Source organism: Homarus americanus, unplaced genomic scaffold (genome assembly GCF_018991925.1).
Source record: "Homarus americanus isolate GMGI-L3 unplaced genomic scaffold, GMGI_Hamer_2.0 scaffold37032, whole genome shotgun sequence".
NCBI lineage: Eukaryota > Metazoa > Arthropoda > Malacostraca > Decapoda > Nephropidae > Homarus > Homarus americanus.
Window position 1 is genome coordinate 4,437,951 of NW_024731852.1, and position 12,080 is coordinate 4,450,030.

Below are 12,080 nucleotides of genomic sequence, written 5' to 3' on the forward strand. Positions count from 1 at the left end.
TGATTCGTTATTCATGTAAATGCTTCACGTGGATCCGAGGGCGTTGAAGTCTCTAGAAAGGGAGGCGAGATATCTTCCACGCACCGTGAATCATACACACATCCCACATCAATCAGTAATTACACAAATCCATCAGTTATTGTATGACAATTTTCTTTCGGTTACTAACTTTTGAAAACGCTAAAAAATAGATTGTTCTTTCCAGAATATTACTTAAAAATAGTTCAGTACTTATATTGGAGTGAAATTATCATAAACGTTATATTGTGCGAAGAGTTGTGAAATTTTCCTGAGTGTCTGTGTGTGTCGGTGTGTGGGAGGCAGGGTGGGGCGAGCGAGCCAGCAGCTCAGGCTACACTGTCAGTGTGGCGAGAGTCGCCAGTCACTCAGCCAGTGCTGCAAGAGTCAGTTACGCCAGTGTAGTGTCAACGTTGGTGCTGAGAATGTGTCGTACAATGATTGGATCGTTCATTTTATAATCCACACTTGTGCTCAAATAATGGTGTGTTTTTTTGCCATAGGGGCCTCCGATTAAACGTATGTTAAAACTCTCTCTTGTCCAATTATGTGGGATGTATAAGGTGTAGTCGTTGAGAGAAATACCCATATTTGTTTTGAAGAAACGTTTATATTTTTAATAATCTCTGAAGTGAATATGTTGAAACCTTTTCGCTTGTTGAGGATGATTGGCAGGCACTCGTTTTGAGATGCTTGGATTTGAATTACTGAAATATGTGACTCGCTTCGTAATGAATTTAAAGGTTCTCACGCAGAATTTGTGAAGTGCGGATATGGTTCTCTGGTAACTTGGGACGCACTGCGTAATTATTATATGTTGTTTGAATTCAATACTTTCTTCATTGAATTAAGGCTTGAGGAGTATGGTGAAAACTTGTCTGTAAACTATTTGGTGTCTGTTTTGCAGGGTGTATGTCTGTAGGTGAAACTTTTTTCTGTAAGCAATTAAATAAGTTTGTTTACATGGTAAAAGAATGTGTACATGTGAATTTTGCCCTGTGGAAACATTTGCCTGCTTTAATTTATTTTAAAGCAGTTAAACATGTAAAGCTTTGGTAGTATCATATGGAATTCAGAACTTACCAATTTAAAAACTGCATGATGTTTACAGTTGTTAAATGAAAACGAGTCAAGTTTCTAGGAGTTAGCTTTCAAGAACATAAGAATGGAGGAAACTGCAGCGGGCCTATTGGCCCATACTGGGCAGTCCCGTTTACACCCAACCCCTATTGCTCATATGAGCATCCAACCTATGTTTGAAGCAATTCAGCGTATTCGAGTTAATGATGATATTTGGTAACTTGTTCCATTCATCCACTACTCTGTTTCAAACCAGTGTTTACCTATTTCACGCCTAACAAAAACAACCGGGGTAGGTTATTTTTAACTGCTGTATATGGTCGGAAAGTGATACAGTTACCTACTAGTGATTTTTTTAGTGACTTGCTGTATGAAGAACCTTAACACTTTAGTGGGTTACCTGACTTCAGTCCGCACTTATGCAACAAGTGTATATCCTAGATTAATTTTGTTAATTGTAGCCTACATTTGAAAACACAACCATATGGGCAACTAGATGAGGGCAATGTGGCTATTTTAAGATTCATTTTGTTTTCACTATTATAAAATAACGTACATACTGTACACTCACCACTTATCTTGCTGACCCTAAAAAGAAAAGGACCCTCAAAGCCCACCTGGTGACGATGGAATATCCATGCATAATACTGTGTATGTATTTTCAATTTCATTTCTGGCTACCTGTGTCTCAGGTCTATCCAGCTATGGGAAAATTTAAACACATAAATTTAGGAAAATCCAGGTATTGGATTACAACGCCGAAAATTTAAATTTTATCCTAAACGTTCCACGTGTCCCCTCCTATCTTAACAGCTTCCTGTCATTGTGGATTTTGTCAGTAGTCTAATGGTTGAGTGTTTATATATCACGATAACCGTAGTTACAGAAGGCAAAGCTTTTGTAACTGTTTTCACATAATATTCATAAACTTGTGTTTAATCCAACTGTCATATTAAATTCACTTTGATTTTTGTTTATAATTAAATTTTAAAACATAGATGATTATTAAAGTAGGTTATCAGTTTTCTCTTGTACGGTTGATCCAATGCTTAGATGCAGGCCCGTCCTTTAGGAGGGGGGGGCGACCGCCCAGGGCCCCGCGCGTGTGGGCCCCCACGGGGCCCAGCTCTAGACCCAGTGACCTCGGACACATTACCTGTTGACTGATTAATCTGACCTGACGGCTTACGCCACCATCGCAACCGTGACTTTACCATCCATGGCGACAGTCCCATGGGGGTTGGTGGGGGTGGGTTCCTCTGACCGCATAATCTGACTCCATATATATATTTTCTGGGGCCCCGCAGTGGCTGAGTTGCCCCGGGCCCGGCACCCTCCTAGGGACGGCCCTGCATAGATGTCTTTAAAAATTAAACGTGTTTGCATTTTGATTTTGTATAGTTTGGTAACAATAATAATATTACGTACATAGGTTATATACGTGAATGTTCAAAACATTTGCGTCTTTCTATAAGTGATGAAATGAAGTCCTGTTAATCAGAGCGACGAGTTCGTTAGACCGATACTTACCTGAACTTGGCAGTTACTTTCTTACACTTCCCCAACATCATAAGAACATAAGAAAATAAGGAGTCTGCAATAGGCCGGTTGGCCTGTGCATGGCAGCTCCTGTCGAGAGTTACTACCACTCTCTATCATCCATGAATCTATCTAGCCTCCTTTTGAAACTTTCCAGAGTTCCCGCACTTGCTACAAAGTTGCTAAGTTTGTTCCACTCGTCCACCACCCTATTTGTGAACCAGTTTCTTCCTATCTCCCTCCTAAACCTAAACTTATCCAACTTGAATCCGTTGCTCCGAGTCCTATCCTGCTCGGATATTATAAGAACTTTATCCCCTTTATTGATTCCTTTCACCCACTTAAATACTTCTATCATATCTCCCCGCACTCTTTGTCTTTCTAGGGAATGCAAGTTAAGTTTCTTTAACCTATCCTGATATGGAAGGTTTCTAAGTCCCGGAATCATTCTTGTCATTCTTCGCTGCACCGACTCAAGTGAATTTATATCCATTCTATAATAGGGGCACCAGAACTGAACCGCATAATCGAGGTGCGGCCTGACTAGCGCAAGATATAGTTGCAATAAGACCTCCGCACTCTTGTTACTTACACTTCTAGATATAAAACCCAATACTCTGTTTGCCTTATTTCGAACATTAACGCACTGTTTTCTAGGCCGTAGGTCCGGGCTTACAAGTACCCCTAGGTCTCTCTCACAAGTCGACTTCTCTAGGTTGATGTTGTTAAGGCTGTATACATTGACAGTATTTGTTCTTCCAATATTAAGTACGCTGCACTTGCTGGTGATGAATTTCATTTGCCATTTTTCAGACCACCCCTGCAGTTTATTTAGATCCTCCTGTAATGCATTTGCATCCTGCCCTGAATTAATTTGCCGCCCTATTTTGGTGTCATCCGCAAACTTGCTTATGTCACTGCTGATCCCAGTATCTAGATCGTTTATGTAGATTATGAACAAGAGTGGGCCTAGTACTGACCCCTGGGGAACCCCACTGGTTACACGGCCCCACTCAGATTTAACACCATCTACGCTGACCCTCTGCGTTCTATCGGTGAGCCATGATTTTATCCAATTTAAATTTTTTTCCTCGATACCATGAGCCTTAATTTTTCTCAGAAGCCTCTGATGCGGTACTCTGTCAAATGCTTTGCTAAAGTCTAAGTAAATAACATCGTAATTTTCGTCATTATATACTACCTCGAAGACTTTCCTAAAAAACGTTAGCAGATTTGTTAGGCAAGATTTTCCCTTTGTAAACCGATGTTGAGAGTCGTAGATTAATTTGCTTTTCTCTAAATGCGATCGGATGCTATCTGCTATAATTGATTCAAGAAATTTCCCCACTACTGACGTCAAACTGATCGGCCGGTAATTTGACGCTGATGCTCTGTCTCCCTTTTTGAATATGGGTACTGCATTTGCCTGTTTCCACAAGTCTGGCACAACTCCAGTGTCTAATGATTTTGTAAATAAGTTTACGAGGGGTCCGCTAATCTGTTCCCTACACCCTTTGAAGACTCGAGGGCAAATTTCATCCGGCTCTGGGGATTTTGTTTTCTTTAGTTTATTTATCATCTTAAGAACATCATCTTTTCTGATAGTGATATTCTTTAATTTCTCTTCTTCCTTTCCCTTAAATATCAGTTCCACCTCTGGAATTTCATCACAAATTTCTTCTGTGAAAACTGATAAGAAGTAGCTGTTCAATGCTTTGCTTATTTCTTCACTGCCATTTATCACTTCTCCCCTCCCTGACTTTAAAGGCCCAACTTTGTCCTTGACCTTTGTCCTATATACCTGGAAATATCCCTTGGGATTCGCCTTGGATTCTCTTGCTATTTTGATTTCATAGTCTCTTTGCTTTCCTTACATTTTTCTTAACATTCCTAGATAGTTCATTATACCTATTTCTGAGCTGCTCCTCCCCCCCTTTAATTTTTTATATATTCCTTTCTTTATTCCTATGTCATGTTTAAGTTTTCTGGTCATCCACCTTGACTCATTCTTATTTGACCTAATTTTTCTGTATGGTATATTTTGTTCTTGTGCTTTATGTAGTATACTAGAGAATATATTATAGTCATGATTAGGGCCCGGATAGTTATGCATTTGCATATTTCATATGCAAATGCATATTTTGCGTGATTTCTATGATAAGTGCATATTACCTAGATAACTGCATATAAATGCATATTTTGGTAAAATATTCATCTGGCAGTATCTCTTTGTTGCCACTGAATGAGCACACGTGGTACTGGGAGGTGAGGTGAGGTGTGGTTAGGTGAAGTGAGGTGAGGTCACGTCGCTTTAATCTGTTGGTTAATGGTGTTCTTGATGAACTGAAGAGTTTGCAGTCTGATGCTTACTATGGTAAACTGAGTAACGTGTTGTACAAAAACAAGGTATTTGAAAAGCTGAAAAAAGTCAGTCAGATAATGTCTGGTGATGCTATTATTGACGAGACGGTACAGCCACTCACTATGTCAGACCTCCTATGTATGAAACATGCACCAATCGTCTCGTGTGATGTAGAAAGGGTGTTCTCAGAATATAAAGCTATGCTGACAGACAACAGGCGGGGTTTTAACTTTGAGAACTTACGCCACCATGTCATCATCAAATGCAACCACAATCTGTAATGTCTGAAAATATGTCAGTCTATAATGTAAATACATGTTCATATATATTTTTTGAAGCACTTTCACATATATATGTTAAATACATTACGTATATTGCTTAATAAACATTAACATTAGTTCATATTAACTATTTTGTTTCCGTATAACCTGCATTCTTGGCTTTATAAGTGAATTTTTTAGTGCATATAAATGCATATTTCCCCTGTTTTTAGTGCATATTTGCATGCATATTTCATGGTTTTTTAGTGCATAACTATCCGGGCCCTAGTCATGATCAATTGTTGTGTCGTCTATGACCTCACCCCTTCCGACTGGGGACTGACGTGACTGTTCCCAGGTGACGTCACCTAGGTACCTTCTTAACCCCTGATAATCCGCCAACCGAAAGTTTGGTACTCTGACCATATTGTCATTGTTTTTCGTTTCCCAATTTAGGGTGAACCTGATTTCTCTGTGATCAGTGATCACTGTTACCTAGTTCTTCCCCTACTGTGATATCTCTGATAATATTTCCTTTATTTGTTAATACTAGGTCTAATATATTGTCACCTCTAGTAGGTTCTGTAATTAGTTGTTTCCAAATATTGTCCTGTACTGCGTCTAGGAAGTCTTCAGATTCATAGTCACCTACTATGTTGTCCCAGTCAATATTTCTGAAGTTGAAATCCCCCATAATGCATAGGTTGTTATATTTTGCTGCCCTACTTATTTCCTGCCATATGGGCTGTGCTGCTGCTTTGCCAAGACTTGGGGGCCTGTAAATCACTCCCATAATTAGTTTTTCTCTTCTTTCCGTGATTTCTACCCACACAGACTCGGTACCTATTTCACCCTTTATTGAATTATTAATACAACATTTTAATGTATCCTTGACGAAGAGTGCGACCCCTCCCCCCTTCCTACCTTCCCTGTCCTTGTGAAAAAGGTTGTACCCTTCTATGTGGTACTCTGATAACAAAAATTTTGCTCGCCAGATTCATCCAAGTTTCGGTGATTGCTATGACGTCTACATTCTCGGTACATACAACCGCTCTCAGCAAGTCTATTTTATTTCTAACGCTCCTACTGTTTGTATAGTATACATTTATACTTACCCTTCCCTGGTCCTGTTTTACCCCTTGTCCTGAGCAACTAATTTTACTTCCCAGGACCTGCTTGTTTTTTGACTCCCACTTTCCCCGACCTCTCTCTACTGGTGAAACCCCCCCTTCGGAGTGACAATTTCACGCTCCAGGGATGCAGACAACGTCTTTACCCCCTCACGAGACAAGTGTACTCCGTCGCGACTGTACAGGTAGTCGTTGCCAGCTATCAATGAATGCCCAACCATTGTTTGCACAATGTTTTTCCAGTCGGTAATTTATAGCAATTCCCCTGGACAGCCATTCACGACCAACCCCTCTTCTAGGCAAGACACCACATACTATCGGGATCCCTCCCCTATCTCTAATCTTCCCCAGCACCTCCCTATACCTCTTGAAAAGTTCCTCACTCCTAACCTTACCTATGTCGTTTCCTCCCACACTAAGACACACTACTGGATTGGTACCCTCCCCTGACAAAACCCTGTCTAACCTCTCAGCTACATGCCCTATCCCAGCCCCAGGAAAACACACCCTAGTCCTACGTTTCCTATCTCTCGCACAAAAAGCCCTATCTACAAACCTCACCTGGCTGTCACCAACTACCACGACCTTACCTGTGGGCAGGGTTTGTACAACTGCCCTTTCCTCTCCTTGCTCCATACCGTCCTGCCTCTTCTCTTCCTCGCCAGCTTCCTGCAGCACCTGGTAAGGGTTACTACACTCCATACTCTGGTCAGCTTTCCTAGGTGAAATGTAAGCAATCGGGGAAGGAAAATGGAAATAGTTTCAAGAAAGCATGAAATAATTATTGGTGTAAACGATTCATCATTACTGCACTAGGTTGAGCGAAGGCATCATTGGTCATAAACTGGTAAGCTACAGAACAGGTAAAGAGATGAGTTACAAGGTATGATGAGTCGGCCAATACCCTAAAAAACCTGCCACAGTAATTAATTTGTGCAGATAAAAGTTAAACTAGAACTAAAATTCCTTAGCAAACTGATAAAATGGAACTCGATAATTCATAGAGGAGTAATAAATCCCAGTGAACTACGACTGTGTATGAGGTGCGTTAAAAATATTAAATTGAACCGTATTAATGAATCATCTGATCGAGATTGTGACTTTGGTTATGACATTACTAGATTGAGTCATGTAGGCCTACTGTATATTGTGTATGGCCTCTCTCATGAAGTTCCGCTAATCGTGTTTCTTTTAATTAAACAACGCATTGATAAAAGTAACAATTTATCCTAGGTTATATTTTTGGAAATCTCTGCGAGTGTTCAGTAGATAATTTATACTATACAGTAACTAGACGAAATAATAAGGTCGTGCATTGCCGTCATTGTACTATAAAGAATTGGGTGATTATTAAAACACCATCTTGCTGAACCAGTAATCGTTGTTTTAGTTTTATTCAAAGTGAACTACTACCCGTTTTTTTGTACGTCAGCCTTAGAAACTAAATGAAGGTTGACACCTGTTTGCTAAAGAATAAGTTTACGCCTTACGGTAGAAACTTAGCTTAAACTTTTATTTTACTTCATTCATTAACCATAATTTTTTACCAACATCAGAGAGCTTCTTTAATTTTCTTCTGCTTAGACTTCCACAATCATGCTGCTATTAATATATTGCTACGTCTGTTACCTCAAGAAGAGTGAAGACAGCGTGCGATAACTAGGTCACAAAAACTAATCACAAAACCTGCAGAATTAGGCAGATACGAGTGTAAGTCCTCATGATTTTTGCCGTATTTATTTAAATACTCATGTGTCATAACTGGGCTGATTTGACTTTGTCAGGCTGTAGTGGTTCTTTGAACTCTCAATTTCGCAAACAAAGAAATTTCGAAACGAACAAAAACTCAAACTTAAATGTTTCCAACTAAAATTATCACAGCTATACAAAACATAAACTTGGATTCAGGTTCTCCTGGTATGAATTATATAATAAATCATATTTTAAAAATTTTCAGCTTCATATTGCGAACAAAAGGAAAAACTTATTAAACATTACTAAATACTACACGATACTGAGATGCGAGTGCAATAAGTACCATATTCTCTAAATTCAATCATAACATGATATTACAACTGTTTGGAATTTTGCACTGACATTTTGCAAGCTGTTATTATTTCCATAAATGCGCACCTAAGTGAAATTAAAAAATGGCGGATCTTAAGTGTTTGTTCCTGTACTCATGACGTTCTTTTGTTAGGGTTAATGTTTACACAAAGCGACGGTTCACATACTGTAATCTCATCAACTGCACTAATCCCCTTAAAGAAGACAAAATCCCCAGGGCCTGATGAAATTTTCCCTCGAGTCTTGAAAGAGTGGGGAACAGATTAGTGGACCCCTCGTAAACTTATTTACAAAATCATTAGACACGGGAGTTGTGCCAGACTTGTGGAAACAGGCAAATGTAGTACCCATATTCAAAAAGGGAGACAGAGCATCAGCGTCAAATTACCGGCCGATCAGTTTGACGTCAGTAGTGGGGAAATTTCTTGAATCAATTATAGCAGATAACATCCGATCGCATTTAGAGAAAAGCAAATTAATCTACGACGCTCAACATCGGTTTACAAAGGGAAAATCTTGTCAAACAAATCTGCTGACGTTTTTTAGGAAAGTCTTCGAGGTAGTAGATAATGACGAAAATTACGATGTTATTTACTTAGACTTAGCAAAGCATTTGACAGAGTACCGCATCAGAGGCTTCTGAGAAAAATTATGGCTCATGGTATCAAGGGTAAAGTTTTAAATTGGATAAAATCATGGCTCACCGATAGAACGCAGAGGGTCAGCGTAGATGGTGTTAAATCTGAGTGGGGTCGTGTAACCAGTGGGGTTCCCCAGGGGTCAGTACTAGGCCCACTGTTGTTCATAATTTACATAAACGATCTAGATACTTGGATCAGCAGTGACATAAGCAAGTTTGCGGATGACACCAAAATAGGGCGGCAAATTAATTCAGTGCAGGATGCAAATGCATTACAGGAGGATCTAAATAAACTGCAGGGGTGGTCTGAAAAATGGCAAATGAAATTCAACACCAGCAAGTGCAGCGTACTTAATATTGGAAGAACAAATACTGTCAATGTATACAGCCTTAACAACATCAACCTAGAGAAGTCGACTTGTGAAAGAGACCTAGGGGTACTTGTAAGCCCGGACCTATGGCCTAGAAAACAGTGCGTTAATGTTCGAAATAAGGCGAACAGAGTATTGGGTTTTATATCTAGAAGTGTAAGTAATAAGAGTGCAGAAGTCTTATTGCAACTATATCTTGCACTAGTCAGGCCGCACCTCGATTATGCGGTTCAGTTCTGGTGCCCTTATTATAGAATGGATATCAATTCACTAGAGTCGGTGCAGCGAAGAATGACGAAAATGATTCCGGGACTTAGAAACCTTCCTTATCAGGATAGGTTAAAGAAACTAAACTTGCATTCCCTAGAAAGACGAAGAGTGCGGGGAGATATGATAGAAGTATTTAAGTGGGTGAAAGGAATCAATAAAGGGGATATAGATAAAGCTCTTATAATATCCGAGCAGGATAGGATTCGAAGCAACGTATTTAAGTTGGATAAGTTTAGGTTTAGGAGGGAGATAGGAAGGAACTGGTTCACAAATAGGGTGGTGGACGAGTGGAACAAGCTTAGCAACTATGTAGTGAGTGCTCGAACGCTGGAAAGTTTCAAAAGGAAATTGGATAGATTCATGGATGATAGAGAGTGGTAGTAACTCTCGACAGGAGCTGCCATGCACAGGCCAACCGGCCTATTGCAGACTCCTTATTTTCTTATGCAGATTTGAAGATCGTGATAAAGTTTAGTAGAGTATCAAATTTTTTTTTTCAACGTGTATATGTAGCCCCAAGATATAAAGATCAGACAAAAGGCTATGCAGAATATTCTTAGAATGTAGTCCTTCTCTGAGTTTAGGAAACTCCACCAAATGACGTCGAAAACTACGCTTCCATTGTAGGTTACACCACTAGTGGCCTTGGTGGCTCCATGAAATTTACGCCATTTCCTGCACATTAAAAAATTCTTGGTAGAATCTTGCAATTGGTTGAGAAGTGAGAGTCGGACTGTCCCAACTCCAGTCTCCGCTCTTCTGTATATCTTTTATGGTGTCACTTCCTAATCTGGTATGGATTAATACAGCGGAAATTAAGGGTGGTAGGTGTGACACTCATGCATTGTAAGCGCTGCCGGAAGCACTCATAGTTTTATTCACTAGTTGGTACGAAATTACACACACAAAATAACAAAAGTATTATGTATTCATTTGCGTAAAGTAGCTAAAGTTAGCATATGAGCTAACGAGTACTGCATGCAAGACGAAATGGGAATATTAATTGACATTTAAGGTTTTTCATAAAATTAATATATAAACATTTTAGAGTTTACTTGACGCAATACATACAAATGTCTTCCTAAAGCCTAGAGCTGACCGATTGCTGTATCTAACTCTACTTGTTACCTTAAGTGATGTACAGAATGGAGAGTAAAGTTGTTTTTTTCAATAGGGGTTTAATGGAGGGGGGCATGTGCTCTCACCCAAGTAGCTGTCACCGCCGCCACCACACCGCCCTGAGGCACATCCTGGTCATAACAAAGGAAGATTCTGGGGCACCGGAGAGTCATCCCTCCTACCCCCTCCCCCTTCCTCACAAATCACAATAGGTGCCAGTAATCAGAACTACCCTTATTATGAGTTTAAATGACCGAGAATCAGTATATGAGACATAACCTTAAACAAATTATGGACAACACCATTCCTGAAGTAGTTGAAATTGTGGAAGAGCCCTGCCTCTGTTTATATTGATGGCTCTCTGGTGAAAGATTGCTGGTAGAACCGAGGCAACTCTTACAAGTTAGGTGGTTGAAAAGGGTTTTAGACTCAGCACCTAGATTAGCAGCACACAGTGGTATTTGATTAGGAATTTGCATTTTAATCACTAGACGGTAAAAAGCCACTGTCATTGCACAGCAGCCAGGATAGTACCGTAACGTCTGAAGGAAGCAATAGATATGAATTTTGCTATCAACTTTCTGTAGAGCTTCACACAACAGTAGATGTTGTGAGGAACCACTCCAGATATGCGAGTTAATAAAGTGGCAGTAGGACCTGATATCACATCAACCAGGGTTTATTACTAAGGATTTTCTAAACTGTTGTTTTAAGAGTCTTCTCAGGACTTAACCGATAAGTTATGAGAAGTCACCAGGCTTGTCTGTAAGGTACTATCAGACAGCAAGTTCAAACGTGAAAATTTTCGAACGAGAACAATGTTATGTAATGTAGTAACTCCCAGAATCCGGTTGGGCTGTTGATGTGACCCAACTGGCAGACTAGCAATGTTAAGGTTACAAGTGTATATTGTGTAATAATGTTGATTACCACACTTTGGAACATTATATTGTAAAGTGTGAAACTGTTAAAGATTTATTCTCCTTGATTTGAATTATGAGTAATTATGCAATGTTTAAGCAGTACTTACGTTCCGGAAGTCATGATTGTAATCTGCCCTGGCCTTATGAATCTACGAGAGGAATATGAATGATATAGCTTTGTTGATATAAAGGATTCCTTGTGGAAATTTATTTAAGTAAAACGAATCCATACAACTTCATGATGAAACGTACAGTGCTTCTTAACCACCACCTGTGACTCCTGTGGGCTCTACACCATTGA

The 12,080-nt window shown here is 39.6% G+C and overlaps 1 protein-coding gene across 1 annotated transcript in view; it reads left to right on the forward strand.

Moving 5' to 3' along the window:
* Nucleotides 1–348: 348 nt before the first annotated feature.
* Nucleotides 349–12,080, forward strand: part of LOC121867859 (inverted formin-2-like) — a 41,100-nt gene continuing 29,368 nt past the window's right edge. Inside the window, exon 1 of the mRNA XM_042367984.1 lies at nt 349–537. The gene's annotated coding sequence lies outside the window, so the exon portion shown is untranslated. The remainder of the gene's footprint in view (nt 538–12,080) is intronic.